Source organism: Scyliorhinus canicula, chromosome 22, assembly GCF_902713615.1.
Source record: "Scyliorhinus canicula chromosome 22, sScyCan1.1, whole genome shotgun sequence".
NCBI lineage: Eukaryota > Metazoa > Chordata > Chondrichthyes > Carcharhiniformes > Scyliorhinidae > Scyliorhinus > Scyliorhinus canicula.
In genome coordinates, this window is record NC_052167.1 from 5,535,406 (window position 1) to 5,541,691 (window position 6,286).

The following is a 6,286-nucleotide window of genomic DNA, read 5'->3' on the forward strand; positions in this document are numbered from 1 at the left end:
TAAAAACTGAATTGAACATAAATGTGCGAAGGAAAAGAAATGGAGAAAGTACAACTAGGGAAAGTGGGACCACTTGGATTCCTCTTTCGAAGAGCTAGTAGAAACACAATAGGCCGAACGGCCTCTGCTGTGCTATTATATTCTGTGATAAATGTAAGCATTCGTTTTAAAAATAATTTGGACTACCCAATTCTTTATTTTCCAGTTTAGGGGCAATTTAGCGTGGCCAATCCACCTAACCAGCACATCTTTGTGTTGTGGGGGGTGAGATCCACACAGACACGGGGAGAATGTGCAAACTCCACACGGACAGTGACCCGGGGCCGGGATCAAACCCGGGTCCTTGACGCTGAGGGGCAGCAGTGCTAACCACTGCGCCACCGTGCCGCCTCGAAAAGTAAGCATTCCAAAGATTCCTTCCACAAAAAGGTGTTTCATTCAGCATCGTTAACATTTAAAAAACATACATTTTATATAACAAATAAATTAGAGATCCTGATGGTTTTACAATGTGCAGTCTGTGCTAAATCAATAAATTAGTATGGCCCCGGGTCCTTACCAATTGACACTGTGGTAGCGACTAGAAGCCAGGAAATTATGCTTGTCTTCAGCATCTCCATGGCCGCAGAGGAAAGTAAATTTTAGTTCTCGATGGGTGGTCACTCTGACGTTATGGCGCCCTCATTAATGTTTGCTATGTCAGTCATTGTGACTTCAGAGGACCGCTGCCATTCTGCTGTCAGGGATCTCTGACGCCTGGGGTCCGCCCAGTTCCCAGCGATCACTCTCCTTCCCTGTCAGGTCAAGACCACTCCCCCAGTTCCGGGGTATTGGCAGGGGCAGGCACGGCACACCAGTCAGCAGCTGCTGCAGTAGCCCCCCCCCCCCTTCCCCCCCCCCGGTGATTCTCCAGCCCGCGACGGGCTGAGTGGCCGCCCGTTTTCGGCGGGTCCCGCCAGCGTAAATCACAACAGGTCCTTACTGGCGGGACCTGGCTCCACGGGCGGCCTGCAGAGTCCTCGGGGGGGGGGGGGGGGGGCGCGAGGGGATCTGGCCCCGGGTGGTGCCCCCACAGTGGCCTGGCCCGCGATCGAGGCCCACCGATCCACGGGCGAGCGTGTGCCGTGGGGGACACTCTTTCCCTCCGCACCGGCCGCTGTCAACCTCCGTCTGGCCGGTGCAGTGAAGAACCCCCCTGCGCATGCGCTGGTGTGGTATTGTGCGAAGCAAATAATGGCATGATGGGAAAACTAGTCAAGTCTTCTTGGTACAATTGAATTTAAACTGATTTCACATAACCTAAGGCACAGATACAAATACACAGATACAAACAGCCGAGGTCAACTTGACCTGAGAACTGGCTGACTCTAAAACTCAGATAAGACGCGTTCGTCATGAGACCAGAGCAGTCTAAATACATACGATAAGCTAAAAGACTGTCTCTTCCTGTACTTAAACAATTTGTCCATCTCTCAAAACAAAGACAAGATAATGATATGAGACCCCAGTCCCCTAAAGGTCAGCAAGGTGATGCCATTGTAATGATTATTACTTATGTTTTACTTTTGATCAAATTCCTGACCAAGCTGTATTCATGTTATCTTGATCCTATACTGTATAAAAATCGTCTTATTCTTCTGTAATATCGCAGACTTGGGACGGACGCAGCAGTTTGTACTGACTGCCTTCCGACTTCAAGTCACAGCCATACTGCTAGCAGTCAGTTCTAATTCGTAAATAAAGTTCAGTTTTGCTTACCTAATGAATCATGTTTGCATTTTTCTATCACAGTACAGAAGCGGGGAAAATATTAACTACGACACTGGGATGACACCAGCACACGCTGGCGCTCCTGCGCATGCGCAAACTCGCGCCGGCCGGCGAAGGCCCTTCGGCACCGGTTGGCACGACGACAAGCCCTTCCGTGCTGGCTGGCGTGGTACCAAACACTCCGGCGCCGGCCTAGCCCCTGAAGGTGCTGAGGATTCCGCACTTTGGGGCGGCCCGATGCCAGAGTGGTTCACGCCTCTCCTCAGCGCCGGAGTGGCCCACCCCGCCAGGTGGCGTGAATCCAACCCGGTAGCTATGAAGCTATTATTGAAAGCCCAACTGGTTCACTTTGGGGAAGGAAATCTGCCAGCCACACCTGGTCTGGACTACATTAGGCTCCAGTCCCACAGCAACGTGGTTGATCCTTAAATTACCTCAGTTCAATTGAGGGTGGGCAACAAATGCTGGCCTTACCAGAAGCACCTACGGCCCATGAAAGAATGTTTTTGAAAAATCACTATGTAGTTCCATGGGTTGGAGCGACACTCTTTTAGGGCGAAGCACATTGAAGCAACTGGACCTTGAAAGCTAGGGCACATCAATCAGTCCCAGCCTCCATTTAAAATGGAAAGGTGCAGGGCTAGAACTTCCTCTCGGGCAGCAGCCGGCGGTGAGGGACTAATTGGATTCCCTATTTTCAAGTAGCTGGCCCAAGCACGAGGGGCCGAATGGAGCTGGAAGAGAGCGCAAGAGAACTTGCGGCTGCCTGGGGGAAACCTTGACTGCCAGTTGGGGACACTGAGAAGGCAGATGGATCCCCAGCACCGGATTCCATCTATCTTGTACACGACACTATTTATTTGACATTGCTTCATTCTATCTCGACATTATTTATCGCTCTCTTTACAATGTCACTGTCCTTGAAATTTACTATTTTTTTGTGTGCAGTGTTTAACCCAAGGCTTCGTACTTTAAGTGTATTTTATTGGATGCATGTTCCGACAGCCGTCTGTGCCATTTTTCAGCCATTGAATTCTTAATTTCCCACAAGGTTTACTACATTATTAGATTCAACACTTGGTCCGACCCTTTTGAGAGAGGGATTTAGGATCTGTGTCCCAGAGTTATTACACTGCGCACAGCAGAATTTCTACACATTACTGGGTAAATGTGACATTGCTACTCGGGCAACTAATTCAGGCTCAATATCAGCAAGGAGTTGGCAATACAGCAGACGATTCAGCTGCACAGTGTCCATTTCTCGGATGCTATCTGTTACCTTCTGGTGCTTGGACGGCAGGAATGATGCACAATAGAGGGTCTAGTTCTTGACGAGTTAAAATGTTTTATTATCAAATAAATGCATGATTCAGATATCTGTGAGAAATATATTACAAACTACTAATTATGATAAATTATCCTCGAGCTACTGCAAGTATGACTGTCCACAACACGACTATCTCCGGACTCCTCGAGGTCAGAGTCACGTGGCAGATTTACACTGCCACCTGCTGGTTGGAGGTCATTTATATCACTATTTACATGAGTGCTTATGCATATAATCATACTAACCAGTCTCCTCCGGCTCCCATATGGCAAGCCGGAAGTGGGCTTCCGGCGAGCCGAACATTACTCAACTTCAGGCTGTCTCCTGCAGGCTGACCAAACTTCAAAGAAATTGGTTCAGTATCACAAAGAATAAAAAGTAAGTCTTGCATTTGTACAGCGCCTTTCATGATCTCACGGCATTCCAAACCGCCTTACGGCCAATCAATGGTTTTGGAAGCAGAGCTCTTCTGGAGTGGAGTCACTGTTGTAACACAGGAGACGCGGCACCCAATTGGTGCACAGCAAGCTCCCACAAGCACCATGGGGTAATGACCAGATATTCTGCTCCTATGACGTTGGGTGAGGGACATATATTGGTTGGGACACTAGGGAGAACTCTCCTGAAGGATTTTGCCATGGGATCCTCCCCATCTATCTGGGAGAACAGACTGTGTCCCGGCATAAATGATGAAGTCTCCTTTAACATTCTGTGATATGCTGGGTGGATATTCCTTCTTGCTGGTTACATTAATTTGTGAATCCGCTCAGCAAGAGGTCAGTGCCATCATCAGGGAAAAAAACGGGCTATTGAGTCAGTGTGATTAAATAAAATAACAATGGATACACTGATATTAACATATGACATATCTGCACTTGATAAATGTTGTTAGCAGACTTCACTGACTGAGTCGCTGATATATATATATGTTTTATATATGTATATATATAAATTAACTTTCCATCAATGATGATTAATTTCAAACTGTGCATGTGGAAAACAATTAATGAGGGAGATCCACCTTTGTAAACTATTATGAAATGGGAATGCCGATTTTTAATTCTCTCTTCAAACCACCCGATTTTGGAAATCTGTCATTCGCTCTCGCCAAAACACCTGCTGAGGTGGGAACCAGTTGAAAATTCCAAATGAGAGATTGTTTAGATTTCTATTGGGCAGGAATTTTAGGAGAAAGGGAACCAAGACCGCCAAGGTATAAAATAGCCACAAGCTAATTGAGAGGCAGGACGGGGGCGAGGGGCTGAATGGCCTCCGACATAGCAAGGGTGAGACAAAAGATTATTTTCCAGGGCATGTTGAGATGTTTGATGTTGTATATTCGATACGGGGATGGGGAGGACGATGTTGATGCTGTAACAAGATGCAAAGTTGGAAAATCGCAAAGAGAGAGACCAGATGATTGTGAAAAGGTTCCCAGTTTACAGTCACCCTGTCTCCTTTTCCATTGCCTTGTAAAAGGGGAGTGGGGAGTAAGGGGGGTGTGGGAGGAGGAGGGTGATTCATCATTACCCAAGGCAAATTTATAGCCCCAGAGAACTTAATAAATCTAGCCACCCAGTTCTTCCCAAATGAAGAAGGGTTTGAGGTGGGAGGGAGCGCAAACCGAGGTGCAAAAGGGCACTTTTAGAAAGCAAGCCAAAGGATAGGGCCAATGAAAATAAAAAGCATGGTCCTTTAAATCTTGAAATGGTTTGATAGGTTCAACAAGGGGAAGGTATTTGCAGTTGTGGACAAGACCCGAACTAGGAGCCATCAATAGAAGATAGTCACAAACAGAGAATTCAAGGTGAAATCTATTTGCCCAGAGAGTGATGAGAGTGTGAAACTCTCCATTGTAGGGAGGGGTTCAGCTGAATATTTAATATGGTGATGGAGAGAAGGATGTCAAATGTATGACAGGATGCAGCAGCAGAGTGACATCTGAGGGAAATCTGGATAAACACAAGGGGAAAGGAATAGAATCAAAGAATCATAGAATTTACAGTGCAGAACAGGCCATTCGGCCCATCGAGTCTGCACCGGCCCTTGGAAAGAGAACCCTACTTAAGCCCACACCTCCACCCTATCCCCGCAACCCAGTAATCCCACCTAACCTTTTTGGACACTCAGGGCAATTTAGCATGGCCAATCCACCTAACCTGCATGTCTTTGGACAGTGGGAGGAAACCCACGCAGACACGGGGAGAACGTGCAGACTCCGTACAGACAGTGACCCAGCGGGGAATCGAACCTGGGACCCTGGCACTGTGAAGCTACTGTGCTAATCACTGTGCTACAATGCCACCCATTATGGTGTTAGGATGAGATGAAGCTGGTGGAGGAGGGGGTGCGTGGAGGGGGTATGGGGAGCAGCTTCATGTCGAGCTTGGACTAGTCGGGCCAGACAGCGTGATTCTGCACTGCAAACTCTACATACTGGGTTATATAAGAATAACAATTGTGATTAATGAGATTGAGAAAATGTATTTCCTTGCCAGGTTAAACTGCTGATTAATTTGTATTCATGGCCTGAAGGCTCTTTGCTAAGTTCCTTATCTTAAATTGGTTTTACTGACAATTAGGGCAAAGTGGTTCACATATTAAAAAGGTCAGACCTGGACCACAGGGAAGAGTGTGATGGGCAATATGCCTCCCTGTCCTCATAGGTCAGAGATGAGGTAAACTAAATAAAGCAAGACAAGCATTTGAATATCACCTTTTACAACCTCTGAATGACCCAAAATGCTTGACAGCCAATGAAATGCTGACGAAGTGTAGCCACTGTTGTAATACAGGAAATGTGACAGCCTACATACGCACAGCAAGCTCCCACAAACAGCAATCTGCTAATGATCAAGATCATCTGTTTTTGTGATGTTGATTGAGGGATAAATATTGAAACATAGAATTCCTACAGTGCAGAAGGAGGCCATTCAGCCCATCGAGTCTGCACCGACTCTCTGAAAGAGCACCCTACCTAGGCCCACTCCCCTGCCCTATCTCATAACCCCAAAAACTCACAGCCCCACATCTTTGGCAACCAAAGGACAATTTATCATGGCCAATCCACCTAATCTGCACATTTGGACTGTGGGAGGAAACCGGAGCACCCGGAGGAAACCCACGCAGACACGGGGAGAACGTGCAGACTCCGCACAGACAGTGACTCAAGGCTGAAATTGGGACCCT